This window comes from Neofelis nebulosa, chromosome 8, assembly GCF_028018385.1.
Source record: "Neofelis nebulosa isolate mNeoNeb1 chromosome 8, mNeoNeb1.pri, whole genome shotgun sequence".
Classification (NCBI taxonomy): domain Eukaryota; kingdom Metazoa; phylum Chordata; class Mammalia; order Carnivora; family Felidae; genus Neofelis; species Neofelis nebulosa.
The window spans coordinates 47,956,001-47,976,033 of NC_080789.1; the positions used below are offsets into that span (position 1 = coordinate 47,956,001).

Genomic DNA, 20,033 nt, shown 5'->3' on the forward strand with positions numbered 1-20,033 from the left:
AATGAGAGGTCAGACTAAACCACCTCCGACGTTCCTTTCCAAGTCTAAAACCCCATTTCATCCTGTGGCAGGCTAATTCTCCACTTCCAGTCACTTTTCTTAACCCTTTCTGGCACTCCTCCCAAAGACCAGACTTTAGAGTCCACTTGTTGTACCTTCCTAGTCTACAAGACCCCTCCAGAACCAAATCAGAGGAGTCAGTCATTAGGACTGTCATTAGTCAAGTCAGTCATTAGAACAAGCATGTCATAGAGTCACAGGATAACGGTATAACTTATAGCAATAAATTACAATTTAAAATTTCAAGAGATTCCAACATACTTTTGGGAAATTTCTGGTCAATCAATTCCCTTTTTATAACACAGAAAAATATCAAACTTAAACATGGGCACTAACATTTACTGAATAACTACACTGTATCAGGCATGAGGGGTTTTGCAAATAGTCTCATTTTAATCTATATATTAACTAGAGTTAACAAATGATTGATTCCCAAAATGAACATTTCCAGGTATACCTGGCCGGCTCAGTCTGTTGGGCGTTTGATTCTTGATATGGCTCAGGTTATGATCCCAGGGTCATGGTCACAGGATTGAGCCCTGCATCGGGCTGTGCACTGAGCGTGGAGCCTACTTAAGATTCATTCTCTTTCTCTCTCTCTCTCTCAGGGCACCTGACTGGCTCAGTGGTATAAGTGTCTAACTTTGGCTCAGGTCATGATCTGGCAGTTTGTGGGTTTGAGCCCTGCGTCGGGCTCTGTGCTGACAGCTCAGAGCCTGGAGCCTGCTTCAGATTCTGTGTCTCCCCCTCTCTCTGCCCCTCCCCCACTCACACTCTATCTCTCTCAAAAATAAACATTAAAAAAAAAGATTCTCTCTCTCTCTCCCTCCCCCTCCCCCCACTCTCTAAGAAGATAAAAATTAGATAAATAAAATAAATTTAAGAAACTACAAAATGAACATTTCTAAATCATGAATCCACATGCAAACAAAATTTTCAATTTTGGACTTCGAACCTATATACAAAATCAGCAGTTCAGCCAGGTGTGTTGTGCCCCTCATAAGCTGCTGCTACAGCCCATGTTAGAGCGGGCGGCTACCCAGTGCCTCTGCTTTAGCACACCCTTCTTTTCTCCAGGAGATTAACATATATCATGCTTTTTGGCTTATAAAATTATGTGGCTAATTCCAACACAAATCATTGCTCTTAAAAGAATACACATTGTTTGTTCATCTCTCTCTCCTGAGAGATGTCAGCCAATTAACTCAGGAAAATCTCTCTTCTCATTGATTCCACTTACAAGCATCTCACAACCTCCTTTCTGAAATAAGTTTAATTATAGTAAATATGACTAACAGAAGTGACAGTGATCCTTCTATAACCCTATACCAAGGAATAATCTTAAGTTTTGAAATAAAATATATCAAAGAATCAGTGTACCAACCTATAAGGCTCTAGAAAATATTGAAAAGCATGCAACAAAATCTATGAAAACTTTTTATTCTGTCCTACCTTCAGTCCTTTTTTTCTTTTCCTAACATAAAATTGATTATCCTATCTATTTTTAAGTGCACAGTTTATGAGAGTTAGATATATTCAATATTGTTGTGCAACCAATATCTAGAACTTCATCTTAAAAGATCGAAACTCTGTGCCCATTAAATAGCTCATTTCCCCTCCCAACTAATGCTGGCAACCACCATTCTACTTTCTGTTTTTATGAGTTTGACTACTCTAGGTACCGTATATAAATGAGATCACAGTATTTATCTTTTTTGTGCCTGCCTTATTTCACTAGGCATGATGTCCTTAAAGCTTACCCATGCTGTAACAGGTGTCACAGTTTCCTTTTAAAGCTGGAACAATATTCCACTACATACACACACACACACACACACACACACACACACACACACACACACCAGATTTTGCTTATCCATTCATCCATTGATGGACATTTATCCACCTTTTAGCTACTGTGAATAATGCAGCTGCTAACATGAATGTACAGATATCTTTGAGACTGTGCTTTCAATTCAATGCTGCTGATCACAGGGTAATTCTATTTTTTATTTTGTGAGGAACTGACATTCTGTTTTCCTCAGCAGCTGTACCACTGATGTTCCCACGAGTATGCCTAAGAGTTCCAATTTCTCCACATCCTCACCAACATGTTTTCTGTTTTTGTTTGTTGGTATTAGCCATCCTAATGGGTATGAGATGTTATCTCCATGTAGTTTTGATTTGCATTTCCTTAATAATTAGTGATCTTGAGCATGTTTTTATGTGCTTAGTAATCATTCATATATCTTCTTTGGTGAAATGTCTATTGGCCTTGGCCTATTTTTGAGTTGGTATGTTTTTTAGTTTTGGACTCTAAAAAAATTTTTTAAGTTTATTGATTTATTTTGAGAGAGAGACAGAGAGAGTGAGCAGGGGAGGGGCAGAGGGAGAGGGAGACAGAGAATCCCAGGCAGGCTCCGTGCTGTCAGTATGGAGCCTGATGTGGGGCTTGAACTCATGAACCATGAGATCATGACCTGAGCCGAAGCCAAGAATCGGACGCTTAACCAACTGAGCCACCCAGGCACCCGCCCCTGTTCCGGACTTTTAGAAGTTCTCTATATATTTTGCATATTAATCTCTTATCAAATATGTGGTTTGCAAATATTTCCCCCCATTCCGTGGGTTGCCATTTTCAGTCTGTTGAATATTGTCTTTTCATGTACAAAATTTTTTGGTTTTCGTGAAGTCCAATTTGTCTATTTTTGCCTTTGTTGCCTATGCTTCTGGTGTCATACCCAAGAAAGCAGTGCCAGATCCAATGTCGTGAAGCTTTTGTTTAATGGGTTTTTTTTCTAAGAACTATATTGTTTTATGTTATATTTAGGTCTTTTACCCTTTTTGAGTTAATTTTTGTATGGGTGTTAGGTGAGGGTACAAGTTCATTCTTTTGCATATGGATATCCAGTTTCCCGAGCACCATGTTTTGAAAAGATTGTCCTTTCCCCATTGAATGGTATTGGCACTTTTGTCAAAACTTAGTTGACCATATATGTGAGGGTTTGTTTCTGGATTCTCTATTCTATTCCACTGGTCTATCAGTCTGTCTTTATGCCAATACCATACTGTTTGATTACTGTAGCTATGTAATAAGTTTTGAAATCTGGAAGTGTGAGTCGCCCTGTTTTGCCTTTTTAAAAATACTTTTTAAAAATGTTTATTTATTTTGAGAAAGAGAAAAAGAGAGTTCAAGCAGGGGGACTGAGACAAAGAGAGAAGAGAGGGAATCCCAAGTAGGCTCTGTGCGTCAGCGCAGATCCAATGTGGGGTTCGATCCCACAAACCATAAGATCGTGACCCGAGCTTTAAAATCAAGAGTTGAATGCTTAACCAACTGAGCCACCCAAGTGCCCCCTGTTCTTTTTCAAAAAAATGTTTTGGCTATTTGGGGTCCCCTGAGATTCTATATAAATTTTAAGGTGGGTTTTTCTATTTTTTGAAAAAAAAAAAACACCACTGGATTTTGATAGGGGTTGCACTGAATCTGCAGCTCTCTTTGAGGAGCACTCACATTTTAACAATATTACATCTTCTAATCCATGAACACAGGTGTGTTTAGTTATGTCTTCCTTAATGTCTTTCAGCAATGTTTTGTAGATTTTGTTGTACAAGTCTTTCACCACCTTGGTTAACTTAATTCGTAAGTATTTTATTGATGCTACTGTAAATGGAACTGCTTTTGTAATTTCCATTCAGATTGTTCACTGCTAGTATATAGAAATGTAACTATTTTTTGCATATTGACTTTGTATCCTAGTATTTTGCTGAATTTGTTTATCAGTCCTAAAAAATTTTTGTGTGTGGAATCTTTCAATACATATGAGATCATATCATCTGCAAACAGATAGTTTTACTTCTTCCTTTCCAATTTGGATGCATTCTATTTCTCCTTCTTGCCTTACTGCTCTGGCTAGAACTTCCAGTACTATGTTGAATAAAAGTGGTGAAAGCAGGCATCCTTGACTTGTTCCAATCTTAGAGGAAAGTCTTACAGTCTTTCAGTACTGAGTATGATGTTCACTGTGTGTTTTTCAGAGGTGGCTTTTGTCATGTTGAGGTAGTTTCCTTCTATTCCTCATTTTTAAAATTTTTCTACGATGAAAAAATATTGAATTTTGTCAAATGCTTGTTCTGTATCAGTTGAGATGATCATGTGGTTTTTTTCCCTTCACTTCATTAATATGGTACATTATAATGATTGATTTTTCTATGTTGTACCACTCTTGCATTCCAAGAATAAATCTCACTTTGTCATGTGGGATTTAATATGTTTCTGATTTACATATTAAATGTATGCTTGTATTTGCTAGTATTTGGGGGAGGATTTTTGCAACAATGTTCATAAGGGATATTGGGGGGCACTTGGTTGACTGACTCAGGCAGTGGAGCATGGACTCGATCTTGGGGTTGTGAGTCCAAGCACCATGCTGGGTCTAGAGATTACTTAAAAATAAAATCTGTAAAAAAAAGGATCTTGGTCTGTAGTTTTCAGTGTCTTTGTCTGGGTTTGGCATCAGGGTAATGCTGTCCTCATGGAATGAATTAAGAGGTGTTCCCTCTTCAGTTTTTTGGAAAAGTTTGAGAAGGACTAATGTTAACTCTTTAAATGTTTGGTAGAACTCAACAGTGAAACCAATCCTCTTCTAGTCCGGATATTTTTGATTACTGGTTCAATCTCCTTACTAGGCCCATTCAGATTTTCTATTTGTGATTTTCTTGGTAGATTTTATTTCTAGGAATTTGTCCTTCATCAATGCTATCTAATTGATTGTTAGATACATTGTTAGTGTACAATTGTTCATAGTACTCTCTTATAGTACTTTTTATTTTGGTAAAATCAGTAATAATATCTCTACTTTCATTTCTTAATTTAGTAATTTGAATCTTCCCTCTTTTTTCTTTATCTAGTAAACATTTGCCAACTTTGCTGTCTTAAAGAATTAACTTTTTATTTCGTTGCTTTTTCTTTTTTTCCTATTCTCTGTATAACGTATCTCTGCTCTAAACATCATTATTTCCTTCCCTCTGTTATCCTTGGTTTCAGTTTGTTCTTCTTTTTCTAGTTCCTTAAGTTAGTTATGTTGTCATTTTGAAGTTTTCCTAATTTTTTAATGTAAGCACTTATAGCTGTAAATTTCCCCCTTAGTACTGCTTTCTCTGGATCCCATTCTTTTTGGCATGTTTCTATTTTCATTTATCTCTAAGTATTATCTAATTTTCCTTGTGATTTCTTCTTTGATACACTGATTGTTTAAAAGTGTGTTAATTTCCAGAATTTTATGATTTTTCTCCAGTTTTCCTTCTGTTGTTGATTTTTAACTTCACCCCCATGGTTAGAGAAGATACTTTGTATGATATCTATTTTTTAAAATGTATTAAGAATTAATCTACAGCCTGACATATCATCTATCCTGAAAAATGTCCCATGTGTACTTGAGAAAAACATGGATGCTACTACCATTGGGTAGCGTGTTTTGTTTGTTTGTTAGATTCAGTTGGTTATGTACTCTAGTTCCTTACTGATATTGTCTAGTTGTTCTATCCATTATTGTGAGTAGGGTACTGAAGTCTCCAACTACTATTGTAAAACTGTCTATTTCTCCCTTCAATTCTGTCAGTTTTTACTTGGTATATTTTGATGATCTGTCATTAGGTACATAAACGTTTATAATTGCTATACTTTCTTGCTCTGTTGAATATTTTATTAATATATAATATTCTTGTCTCTTACAAAGTTTTTAAATTTATAGTCTATTTTATCTGATATTAGTACAGCCACCTCCGACCTCATTTGGTTACAATTTGAATGCAATATATATTTCCATCTTTTCACTTTCAATCTACTTGTCTTTGGATCTCTAAAGTGAGCCTCTTGTAGACAGCATATAGTTGGATCATGTGTTTTTATCCATTATGCCAATCTGTCTTTTGATTGGAGAGTTTAATGAATTTACAATTAAAGTAATTACTGATAAGAAGGGACTTCTGTCATTTTGCTATTTGTTCTCTATATGCCTTAAGGTTTTTTGTCCCTCATTTCCTACATTACTGTTTTTGTGTTTAGGTTTTTTGGTTTTTTTTTCCTGTAGTGAAATGTTTAAATTTCTTTCTGATTTCCTTTCGTGTGTGTTTTCTACAGATATTTTCTTTGTGGTTATCATGGGGATTAGATCACATCCAAAGTTATAATAATCCAATGTGAATTTATACCAGCTTAACATCAATAACATATAAAAACTCTGCTTTCTTACAGCTCCATCCCCACTCCTTTCAGTTACTGATGTCCCAAAGCTCTGTGCTTATACTCATAGTGCCCAAAAAGATAAACTAATAATTCTTTTCCGATGTATTAGTTTCTTATATAGAAAACAAAAGAATTACAAGCCACAATTACAATATTAGCCTTTTTTCACCTTTAAATGTTATTCATCTCTCAATCATGTAGAAAACAAAAAATGCAGTTATAAATCGTTGTTGCAACAGTACTAGTTTTTATAATTCCCCTGTATTCATCTCGAGTGAGATCTTCATTTCTCCATATGGCTTCAAGTTACTGTCTAGCATCCTTTCATTTCACGTTGCAGAACTCCCTTGAAAATTTCTTACAGAGCAGGTCTAGTGATAATGAACTTCCTCAGCTTTTGTTTATCTGGGAATGTCTTAATTTCTCCCTTACTTTTAGAGGACAGTTTGGCCAGATACAGAATTCTTGGTTGGCACTTTTCTTCTATGTTTATTTATTTTTCAGAGAGAGAGACAGAATGCAAGCAGGGAAGGGGCAGAGAGAGAGGGAGACGCAGAATTCAAAGCAGGCTACAGTCTATGAGCTGTCAGCACAGAGCCCAACACAGGGCTCCAACTCATGAACTGTGAGATCATGACCTGAGTCGAAGTCGGATGGTTAACCATTGAGCCACCCAGGTGCCCCAGGCAGTTTTTTTCTTTTAGCACTTTGAATATATAAGCCCACTGCCACCTGGCCTCCAAAGTTTTCAACTTTGCAATTTGCTGATAACTTTATTGAAGATCCCTTATATACGATGATTTGCTTCTCTCTTGCTGCTTTCAAGATTCCTTGTGTTTGGCTTTAGAAAGTTTAATTAAAATGTATCTTGATGTGGCAATCCCTATCAAAACAACACCAGCATTCTTTACATAGCTGGAATAAACAATCCTAAAATTTGGAAACAAAAAACAAAAAACACCCAAACAGCCAAAGCAATCTTGAAAAAGAAAACCAAAGCTGGAGGCACTGCAATCCCAGACTTCAAGCTGTATTACAAAGCTGTAATCATCAAGACAGTATGGTACCGGCACAAGAACAGACACTCAGATCAATGGAACAGAATACAGAAAGAACCCAGAAATGGACCCACAAACATATGGCCAACTAATCTTCGACAAAGCAGGAAAGAATATCCAATGGAATAAAGATGGTCTCTTTAGCAAATGGTGCTGGGAAACCTGGACAGCGACATGCAGAAGAATGAACCTGCACCACTTTGTTATACCATACACAAAAATAAACTAAAAATGGATGAAATACCTAAATGTAAGACAGGAAGCCATCAAAATCCTCAAGAAGAAAGCAGGCAAAAACCTCTTTGACCTTGGCTGCAGCAACTTCTTACTCAACACGTCTCCAGAGGCAAGGGAAACAAAAGCAAAAATGAACTACTGGGACCTCATCAAGATAAAAAGCTTTTGCACAGCAAAGGAAACAATCAGCAAAACTAAAAGGCAACCGATGGAATAAGAGATGATATCTGCAAACAACATATCAGATAAAGGGTTAGTATCCAAAATCTATAAAGAACTTACCAAACTCAGCACACAAAAAACAAATTATCCAGGGAAGAAATGGGCAAAAGCCATGGATAGACACTTCTCCAAAGTAGACATCCAGATGGCCAACCGACACGTGAAAAAATGTTCAACATCACTCATCATTAGGGAAATACAAATTAAAACCACAATGAGATACCACCTCACACCTGTCAGAATGGCTAACATTAACAACTCAGGCAACAACAGATGTTGGCAAGGATGCGGAGAAAGAGGATCTCTTTTGCATTGTTGGTGGGAATGCAAGCTGGTGCAGCCACTCTGGAAAACAGGAAGTATGGAGGTTCCTCAAAAAATTAAAAATAGAACTACCCTACAACCCAGCAATTGCACTACTAGGTATTTATCCAAAGGATACAGGTATGCTGTTTTGAAGGGGCACATGCACCCCAATGTTTATAACAGTGCTACTGACAATAGCCAAAGCATGGAAAGAGCCCAAATGTCCATCGATGGATGAATGGATAAAGAAGATGTGGTATATATATACAATGGAGATTATTCAGCAATCAGAAAGAATGAAATCTTGCCATTTGCAACTACATGGATGGACCCAGAGGGTATTATGCTAAGTGAAATTAGTCAAAGACAAATATTATAACATAAAATATTATATGTTCACAGATAAACATAAGGGAGGGGAATCAAAAATAATATAAAAACATGGAGGGGACAAAACATAAGAAACTCTTAAATATAGAGAATAAACAGAGGGTTGCTGGAGGGGTTGTAGGTGGGGGGGATGGGCTAAATGGGTAAGGGGCTTAAGGAACCTATCCCTGAAATCATTGTTGCACTATATGCTAATTTGGATGTAAATTAAAAAATAAATAAATTTTTTAAAATGTGTCTTGATGTGTGTCTCTTTGAGTTAATCTAAATTATTCAGAGTGCAAAGGGCTCCTCGGACGTTTACATTCATCGGTTCTTTCATCAAATTTGGGATGTTTTCAGCCCTTATTTCTTCAAATATTCTCTCTTCTAGCAATCCAATATGTATGTTGCTCCACTTGACTGTATCCTACAGGTCTCTTAGATTCTGTTCATTTTTCTTCAGTTTGTTTGATCTGTTCACTTTTTTTCAATCTGTTTTCTGTTCCTCAGACTTGATAATTTTCATGGTCCTATCTTCATGTTTGCTGACTCTTTGTTCTGCCTATTCACATCTGCCTTTGAATCTACTAATTTTTCCATTTTAGTTATTGTACTTTTCAGCTCCAGGATTTGATTTCTTTTTATTTATTCCTTTATTGGTATTTGTTTTCCAAATCTTCCTTTAGTTCTTTCAGTATCTTCAAGACAATTGTTTTTGTCTTTGTGTAATATATCTGTCATCAGGACTTTTTCAAGGGCAATTTCTGTTGATTTCTTTTTTTCCTTCAAATGGGCCATACTTTCTTATTCCTTCGCCTTGTGATTTTGTTGTTGTTGAAAAGTGGTATTTTAATCTAATGTGGTAACTCTGGAAATCAGATTTTCCCCTTTGCTGTTTTTTGCCATTTTATTTTTTTGATTGTCAATAGGCTCCCTCTTTTGCCAACAGTCAGCCTAAGATATAAACTTAAGGTCTTCTCAGGTCTTTTCTGGGCCTTTTTCTGGGCATGTGTAGTCACTTTTGAAATCTCCCTGTATATGCAGTTGTTTTAGAATGTTGTAGTCTTTAATGTCTGTTTCCCAGAGGGGGAGAAAGAGAAAACTGAATGGGGCAAAAGAAGGTGCTAGCCCTTTAAATCTCCCAGAAGTCACTTCAGCTGGAGGGGAAGAGCTTACAACAACAGGGAGAGGCTCAACAACAGTGGTTGATTGCCCATCTCTTCCTGTGTACCTCTGTGATCAGAAGCAGCAGTCAGTGACCCAAGCACAGATTTCTGACATTTGGAAGAGAAGATCCTTTTGCCTATCTTGGCTCTCACAAGCTATGTGTAAGCTACACGGGCCTAGAAGAAGATGGGTAGCTGTGCTGAGAGCTGAAACTGACCAAAATTAATCACAATTTATAGCCAAGCCTTCTCCAAGCAGATGCAAATCTTTAATAACTCCAATTTACCAAAACAGTTATGTAAGATCCTGCCAGGGCAACTGTTGCCGATGTGGGGAGACTGATTCCTGATGCTTCCTATTTTACCATGTTCCCAGAATTCTCTCTGAACCTCTTTTTGAGTATCAATATATATATTCATTTTTGTTATTTTATTACTTGATTATTAGCACTGCCAAAGTACCATGAAGTTCTTTGCTTGCTTTTTCTACGCAAATATTTAGTATGTCAGTTGTATCAGGGATTAATAGACATTATGGCCTCATTTAAAAGGATATACAAGAACACATTCTGAGTTCTGAATAACTGATATACCAAAGCACTCCTGGAATGAAACAACCAATGGACCACAGTGTCCTGCCTTTGACTCTGAAACATGAATGTCTCAGATACTCTCCATGACTTCTTAACTGTCTTTGGTTTCTTCCCAGAAGCAGAAGGCTTACAAAAGGTGATTTGGAGGTAGTGAGAGGAAAGAGATAGTTATAGACACTACATGGAGCCATAATCTTGCTGTAACATGGATATTACTTTATAAAATACATATCTACATGAGAGCAACTATGATTCCACTAAAGCCCTCACTATATGCTAGACAGATTCATTTGGATTATCTCAATCTATACAACCACCCAATGAGGTAGGTACTAGCATTATTTCTCTGTTCCAAATGAAGAAACCAAGGCTTAAAGAAGTTAGGTAGCTTTCCCAAGTCAATAGCTGATAAGAAGAAGATCCAGGATTAAATCTGAATCTGACTCCAAAGCCCAAGCTCTTATTAATTAAAATATATAAAAAGCTTAAAACAGTGTCTAGTATATAGTAAGCAATTAGATGTTAGCCACTGAAATAATAATAATTGATTTTAAAACAATGTTTTAAATGGCAATCAGTCAACCTCTCTGTGCCTAGGTTTCCTCATTTATAGCATTAGGATACCTATTCACAGAGTTATTGTGAAAACGAAATAAATTCTAGCTATAAAAACATTTAGAAAAACATATATAATATGTGTATACGTTTAATAATATGTTTAAAAAGACAAGGAATTATTATATCACCACTACAGGTAAAAATCTCTTGTATTACAAAGGGGCCTTTTGCTCTCTAAGCACAGAAGCCTAGAACTTAAGCACTATCCTCATAACAAGAGTTACATTAATAAATTTAGTAAAGCTGTCCTAAATCATTCCAATATGATTCTTGCAGAATGACAAGCAAAGAGAACACTGAACTCTATTCATGAGTGTGATTATAAATTTGGTGCTTAGGAAGGTATATTTGCTCTTTCAGTTCACTAGCACTGTGGGTGAATTTGGCTTATACTACAGTAGTTCTGTTCAAATGTAGCCAGGACAGAATATCTATAGTTAGAAGCATAGCAATATAACTCTAAATTTGGGGCACAGCTAACTCCACATTTAATTATATTAAAACAATCAAGAGAATGGTATTCAAAAACCTTGTTCTTTGTGTCAGTGGTTTGGTTATTTTTAAACTACTGGGAAGGTCTTTTTTTTTTTTTTTTTTTGATTGATACATATTAGTTTTCTGCTTATTTTAACACTGCTAAGGATTTTTTATTATTTATATTATTCTAAGGAAGAGTTAAAAAACAAACAAACAAGCTAAGGGGAGAGATTTCTCAGTATATTCTGCTAGTCACAAAACCAGAGCCATTCTGTGAAAAGTAAGGACACCTGCAACAGTTTCCTTGTTAGCTGAAAAAATTTAAAGTACACATGAACACACAAAACCAAAAAGTTCCCAATTATCTTTTAAGCTTCTATCCATGAATATGGTTGTATCTGCATATTCCTAAATAGATTTTTCTTCCTTTAGGTTTTTTATTTTACTAGGGGCTATGGTGGTGAACCACTTTGCAATTCAGAACCCTTTAACCACCCCCTCCTTTTTAAACTTTTCAAAAAACAAAAATAAAAAACTCTTCAAAATTAATTATATTACTTACAAATCACTTCAATATCTGGTACTTTATTTTCTGGAAACTCTTTATGTCTAATCTAAATTCCTGGTACTGCAATTTAAACCAGATTCCTCTCATTTCTGTTTTCTCTGTAAGAGATAAGTAAAACCAGGATGATCAAGAAAAAGTAAGCACATCCTTATATATATTTAAACTGTTGTCAATTCATTTTCCTGTGAGTAAATCTAAAATGTTAACAAGGCAAGGGCAATCCAGATCAAGAGTATATGCAGAAGCACAGAAGTCTAATAGGGCATGGCCTGCTCCAGACATAGCAAATAATTTCTTACAGCTGGAAGACAGGGTATGCCTAGGAAAATATTAAGAGATATAGGTAGGAAGACAGGCTCGTGCCATTTCCTGAGGGGCCAGTTTGTACTTTCACAGTTCACATTCTCCCTTAGAATCTGAAAGATGCCACTCATGTCTTAACCAAAATACCATCCTATAGAGGCAGAAAATCTAGAGTACATACAAGGAGAACTTGTAATTCCTAAGAATACAGTCCATGGTGTTTTACTTTCTATGATGCCCAAAGTCTAACCTACAGTCACAGTCACAGCATCCATCTATAAACATAAATATTCTCCTAACAGCATCTGAACTTGCCTGCAGTGAGTGTGTCAGTGTAGGATGATGACCTGAAGTTCAGATACTTCTTCCAGACCTAAAAAAAAGTTACCCACTCTGACTTCATATTTCATACTGATCTGAAAAAAGTCACTTTCAATCATGCATTTTAAGAATGAAATAAAAGAATCTGTAGCTATATCTTTACTATCTATCAACAATTGTGTGTGTACTTAGCAAATACTGAGAAAGTGGTATTAAAATGGCTTGCTAAAAATAAGAGAAATTAAAATGGAAGATTATATAAAACACCACTCTACCTTTAAGTATACTGGTCATAATTCAATCCTGGAATCATCTATAACTTTGGAATATATTACACCTAAAAACACTGGTAATGAAATTTATATAATTAAGTTTGAGTGTCCATAATCTGTGTCCCAAGATATAAAAACACAACTACAGATGTGCAAACCCAGAAGATGAGTCACTCTACTCTAGCTAAGTCAATAACGGTACTCAGTACCAATGGCAACAATTCCAGCATCTTCAAGCATAGGAAAAAAAAATCAACCTTGGGACCTCTCAAACCCTTAGTTTAGAACTTTATATTGCAATCTAAAAATATGTACAAGGAAATCAAATACTGTCCTCCAGTAACATCAAAGTGCCAAATATTCTATATGACAGATCATGTAGCTCTCCCCACTAAAAATCCACAGACCACACCACAGAAAGCAGTCATGTAAGATAGCGGTAAGAAAGAATAGGTGTTCTCCAGAAATGCCTGAAAACTGGAATATATTTGGTCTTATGGAGATGGTGCATTCAATTTTCTGTGAGTATTGTGTAACAAAATTCAATGTTCAGATTCTTCAGCTCAGTTATTTCTATATATGAATTCATACAACTGCATCAAATTAACAAGTGATAGCTTAAGCCTCAAAATAAACTTCTAGCTTATAAATTTAATAATAGACAGTAGTTCACTAGCCTAGATCGAACTCTAGCATAATATTTAACCTATGACATTTTACTAAACTGAGCAACAGCAAGAGGTAAAATCTAAGTATCATTTACAGAATTTTTCTTAATAATGGTTCTTAAAAAGCATTTGGCTTTATTCTTTAAAACAAAACACTAAATGCAAGCCACTCTAACTTCAGACGTCATGTGAAATATGCAACTTATTCAATATCAATCAAGCAATAAATATCCATAAAATGATGCAACATTGCAAGAGAATCTCTAGGCATCTTCGCTTTTTATATTATATGCTTAACCTAGAACTAAATAAACATTAATGAAAGGAAATAAAGTGGTAATTTGAAAAACTGAATATGTAAGTGGAATATACCATAAATTTGTATTTCCAAACACAGGTGGATATCATGCTAGTACAAGACTCCTATTAAAAGCCTAAATATTGACTGTGTGTACACAGAATGTATACACATAATCTACTTAAAGTAAGGTTAGCCAAATGCCAAGCAACTCTAAATAACCCTCAAAACAAATTGCTTCATGAACAGCTCATCAGATTCTGCATTTAACTCAATCTAAATGCTCTTAAACATAACCTCAAAGGAAAATAAACTTGATTATTTATTTTCCACTTTTAGAGCAATGCATTCAAAATTACTGCTATAATCTAGCATTAAAATTATCTGATTCAAGTACACCATTAATAAAAATGGTTGATATATGTGTTTTCTAACACTCCCCAACCTCCCAAAATGCCCCCCACCACAAAGTTAACCAGAAATAGTTACATCAGAGTACATCTTTCCATGTATGGGGCCATTAATAAGCATTGTTTAAAGAACATTTAATGACCAAAAAATGTTCATGGTATAAAGTTAAAGCAGGAAAGAAAGAACAGATCTGTTCTTTTAAAATGCAATATGGTATCCTGGATTGGATTCTGGAACAGAAAAAGGACATTCGTGGATAAACTGGGGAAATCCAAATAAAGTCTGTAGTTAACAGTATTGTTAATTTCTTAGTTTTGAAATATGCGTCACAGTAACTATATGAGATTAACATTAGGGAAGGGGCGACTGGGCGGCTCAGCTGGTTAAGCATCCAACTCTTTTTTTTTTTTTTTTTTTTTTTTTTAATTTTTTTTTTTCAACATTTTTTATTTATTTTTGGGACAGAGAGAGACAGAGCATGAACGGGGGAGGGGCAGAGAGAGAGGGAGACACAGAATCGGAAACAGGCTCCAGGCTCCGAGCCATCAGCCTGACGCGGGGCTCGAACTCACGGACCGCGAAATCGTGACCTGGCTGAAGTTGGACGCTTAACCGACTGCGCCACCCAGGCGCCCCAAGCATCCAACTCTTGATTTCACCTCAGGTCATAGCTCATGGTTTCTGAGTTCAAGCCCTACATCGGGCTCCGCGCTGACAGTGTGGAGCCTGCTTGGGATTTCTCTCTTTCTTTCTCTCTCTCTAAGTAAATAAATAAAATAAACTTAAAAAAAATAAAAAAGATTAACGTCAGGGAAAGCCAGGTAAAGGGTATATGAGAATCTCTGCAGTATCTTTTCAACTTTTCTGTGATTCTAAAATTGTTCCAGAAAAAAAAAGGGTTTGTTTTTTTTTAAAGTTACTCTTTGTGCCCAGTAGCAAAATAAGAGGCTTCTCATTTTAAAAAATAACATCCACACTTATTTTTCTTTCTCCCACACCTACACAAAATACATGCATCCAGAAAAAAACACTACATTAAAACACACTAAAGTATTAATATTTGGTTCACCGATGGTAGGATGAAAAGCACATTTTTCTCTTTATATTTTCTACAGTGTGAATTACTTTTATAATCAACAATAAATTACTAACTAAAGAATATACAAATCAATACTTTATTAAGACTTCTTGTGAAAGAAAAGCTATAAATGTCTAGGCAGAGCCCAAAGGCAGACTATATACAAAACAGGTTAGGGCAGCCTGTGGAGAATGTGGTGGCCAAGGGAAACTGCCAGGAGTATTTAAGTAGGCATAACCCAATTAGTAAATGTTGGAAACCTGCCAATACACAGAACTTAACATCCACTCTGAGGCTAAAGGTGCTCACGGCCAGCAAAGTTGTAATCAGAATTCACGTCTTAGGGGAATGTCCTGAAGGGCCCCCACAATACTAAGAATTTATGGAGATGTATAGCTTGGGTTTATTCCAAACAAAAATAATGCAGTTGGGGGGCACCTTCCTGGCTCAGCTGGTGGAGCATGCAACTCTTGATCTCAGGGCTATGAGTTCAAGCCCCACACTGGATGTAGAGATTACTTAAAAAAATAAAATCTTTAAAAAAAAATGCAGTTGGACATCTGGTACACAACTACCCACTGAGAGCTTCTAGAAACATTCTTCAGTACCATGGTGTGCTCTTTAGGTATTTCTCCTCTACTTAAGAACAGTAAGAAGAACAAGAGAAGTATGTTAAAATCTCTTTGCTTTGCTTTTCCCAGATGCTAGAAGACAGTTATAATCAAGGATTTCAGAGTGTCCAAGACCCAATGTTCTTTTGAGCCTTGATAAATATTTGTCTAGAGAACAATCTTTCAGTGAAGACTGCTGGGAACTATTTTCTTCATTCTTCAAATGGGGAAATGAAGTGAAAAAATTAATCAAAATTTCATTGAAAGCCAAATTTCGAATTTTTAGTTTTCTTGTCTACCACTTTAACAAAGACAATATGCACTTTTTCCCTAGAGCTTCCATGGTTTGTTTTCCTTCAGTTGTACCTTGATTTTAAACTCGAGATATCGATCAACCAAGGTGAACATAATGCCAAAGAGCTATATTCAAAAATATAGCTAAGATCACTGGGGATATTCCCTCTGAGCACTCTTATGATAAGACATAATTTTAAAGCAATGATGAGACTATTTCTTCCTTTTTTAAAAGCAAATGTGGAGAAAGCAAATATCTACAGAAAACAGTGAGAATTTCTCTTTTTTTAATGTTTATTTATTTATTTTGAGAGAGACAGCATGAGCTAGGGAGGGGCAGAGAGTGAGGAAGAGAGAGAATCCCAAGCAGGCTCTGCATTCAGTGCAAAGCCCTAGGCAGGGCTCAATCTCACAACCATAAGACGATGACTTAAGCTGAAATCAAGTCGGATGCTTAATCGACTGGGCCACCCAGGCATCCCGAAAACAGTGAGAATTTCTAAGATGTTTTACCCTGTCTCACTTTCATATTTTTTCACCAGTACTGGCTGAAAAGCTATCTATGCTAATTCCCTTTTAAAAAAGAAATCTGGGGCTACGTGGGTGGCTCAGTCAGGTAAGCATCCAACTTCGGCTCAAGTCATGATCTCACAGTTCATGAGTTCGAGCCCCACATGAGGCTCTCTGCTGTTAGCACAAAGCACTTCAAACCCTCTCTGTCCTCTCTCCCTGCCCTTCCCCCACTTGCACTTGTGCTCTCGCTCTCTCTCTACAACAAACATTTAAAAAATACATAAAGGGGCGCCTGGGTGGCTCAGTCAATTGAGTGTTCAACTTCGGCTCAGGTCATGATCTCGCAGTCTGTGAGTTCAAGCCCCTTATCGGGCTCTGTGCTGACAGCTCAGAGCCTGGAGCTTGCTTTGAATTCTGTGTCTCCCTCTCTCTCTGCCCCTCCCCGACTCATGCTCTGTCTCTCTCTCTCTCTCTCTCTCTCTCTCTCTCTCTCAAAAATAAACATTAAAAAAAAATTAAAAAATAAACATAAAAATCTGTAAACTTAATTCAACAGTTAGCTACAAAGAATATTAGTCTCATATAATTATGTACATATGACATTCTGATCAAAGTCTTGAAATTTTTCCACATGCATGGGCACCTGGGTGACTCAGTAGTTGAGTATCCAACTTCATTTCAGGTCATGATCTCACAGGTTGGTGGGTTTGAGCCCCACATCAGGCTCTGTGCTTACAGCTGGGAGCCTGGAACTTGCTTCAGATTCTGTGTCTCCCTCTCTCCCCTCTCTGCCCCTTCCCAGCTCGTGCTTGCTCTCTCTCTCTAAAATAAATAAATAAATCCAAAAAAGTTTTTTTTCCACAGATATTTTTCCACAGATATTCCAAATCTGAATTCTCTGAAATTATGAACTCTGCTAAATATAAGGCAGAATGCAGCTAAAGCAAGACTTTAATTCTCATATAATTGATAAATGGCCTACAACAGCTCTACTATCCTAGTATGTTTTAAAATACCATATCAGAACCTAAAATAAAAGGCTTTGTTTTTAGCATTTTAAATTCCTCTAGCAGAAGGCAGTATGAATCTCTGATAATGCCAGCAAGGCAGCATGATAAAATGAAAATATCATGGGCTTTAGGACAACAGAAATCTCAATTCTTTTTGTTTTGGGTTTGGTTTTGTTTGTTTTTTGTTTTGTTTTGTTTTTTAGTTTATTTATTTTTTGAGAAAGAGAGAGAGAGAGAGAGAGAGAGAGCGAGCGCCGGCTGGGGAGGGGCAGGGAGAGGGAGAGAGAAACCCAGGCAGATTCTATGCTGTCAGTACAGAGTCCAACAAGGGCTCCATCTTACAAACCATGAGATCACAACCTGAGGGGAGATCAAGAGTCAGACACTTAACCAACTGAGCCATCCAGGCACCCCCAGAAATCTGAATTCTTCTTTAATCTCTCTGAAAATAGAGGAAGACGGATTAGAGCAAAACGTAAATGTTAGCATCAGTAATATTTGATGACTGATTAAACTGGGAAGGAAAGCAAGATTCAAAGAATGCACTCACATTTTCATTCAGGTGACAGTACACTCACTGAGCTGGGGAACACAGGAAGGACACAAGATTAAGCAATTTTGAATGCACTGTGATGCCTATGAGATATCCAAGTGGAAATGGCCAACAGGCAAACAGAAACACAGTGGAAAAAAGATCTGAGTTGGAGATACAAATCTGGGTCATCTTATGGATGCAAAGCATGGGACAAGATGAGACTGCCCAGTGAGAAGAAAAGTTAAACCTACAGAAATAGAAAAATTAAACCAATATTTAAGGGAACTGCAGGGAAGAGAAGTCCACAAAAGAGCTGGATAGGCACTGTCCAAGAACCCATAAGAATATCTCCAAGAGTATGCTATACAAAAGCCTAGGGAAGAGAATGATTTAAGATGACACGGGATAAGAAGAAGTGTCTCATTGGTAAGATTGCAAAAACCATGGAAAGCTAATTTAAAGAAAAGAATATTTATGGGGAGCCTGGGTGGCTCAGTTGGTTAAGCATCCGACTTCAGCTCAGGTTATGATCTCACAGTTCATGGGTTCGAGCCCTGCGTCGGGCTCTGTGCTGACAGCTCAGGGCCTGGAGCCTGCTTCAGATTCTGTGTCTCCCTCTCTCTGTGTCCCTCCCCTGCTCGCACTCTTTCTCAAAAATAAATATTAAAAAAATTAAAAAAAAAAAAAGAAAGAAAGAAATGAATATTTAGCAGTAAGGAAAAGCAGAGTAGAAACAATCAGCTATCTTCAAATTTCCGTCTGTTTCATGGAATAACGGACTTGACTTCCTCCTGAAACAGAAATTGAACCAAAACAGTAAGAACCAAAACATAAGAAGTCAGCGAGAATAAAACATATCTCATCTAACAAAGAACTGAGTTACCAGTCATTGGCAATGTTCAGTAGATTCCACTACTGGTCAAAAAGTTGATGAGATGACTTTGAGCTTTCTTTCAACTGAAGTAATTCAAGGACTAAACTAAATCTGAAATATTTGCACTAAAAGGAACAAAGGGATTGATTCAACAAAAAAGCTCTTATATACTTAGAAATATAAAGTAATGACTCCATGGAGTTTTAAAAATCATATTCAGTTAATCCTAAGTAAAACACATAAAAAAGAGAAAGGCATCTTTAACTGTGTGAGTCCATTACATGTCTGGTTTTTTTATGTTTATTTATTTTTGAGAGAGAGACAGACAGAACTCAAGCAGAGGAGGGGCAGAGAGAGAGGGAGACACAGAATCTGAAGCAGGCTCCAGGCTCTGAGCTGTCAGCACAGAGCCCAACATGGGGCTTGAACTCAGGAACTGCGAGATCATAACCTGAGCTGAAGTCAGACGCTTAACGGACTGAGCCACCCAGGTGCCCCTAACCTTGTGAGTCCAAAGTAAAACATTTAATACGAAATAAAAACTTTTAGGAGGTGATCCAAGATGGTGGCATAGGAAGAGCCTGAACTTATTTCCTCCCATAGACACACAAAATCTACAGCTACATATGAAACAATTCCCACTAAAGAAGAACTGAAAACTAGCCATCTGAACAGCTCCCTCCATAAGGGATAAAAGGGCCACATCAAGATAGGTAAGTGAGGCAGAAACATGGTCTTACCTCCTCAACCCCACTACAACCACCCACAATAGGGAGGGATCTCACAGACCAGAGCCTCTCCCTGAAGTGTGGACCTACAACAGAGGGATAAAAATATCTGGCTTTGGAAACCAAGAAGGTTTATGTCCAGGGGATCTGGGGAGCTGTATGGATCCTAGATACTCCTTTTGAGGGGTTTGTG

At 36.9% G+C, this 20,033-nt stretch overlaps 1 protein-coding gene across 3 annotated transcripts in view; it reads right to left on the reverse strand.

The window, feature by feature from the left end:
* Window positions 1-20,033, reverse strand: part of FRS2 (fibroblast growth factor receptor substrate 2) — a 112,492-nt gene that overhangs the window by 17,005 nt on the left and 75,454 nt on the right. Inside the window, exon 4 of one of the 3 annotated variants that reach the window (XM_058682154.1) lies at window positions 11,919-12,022. The exons of the other annotated variants lie outside the window; for them this stretch is intronic. The gene's annotated coding sequence lies outside the window, so the exon portion shown is untranslated. The remainder of the gene's footprint in view (window positions 1-11,918; window positions 12,023-20,033) is intronic. 3 annotated transcript variants of the gene reach the window in all.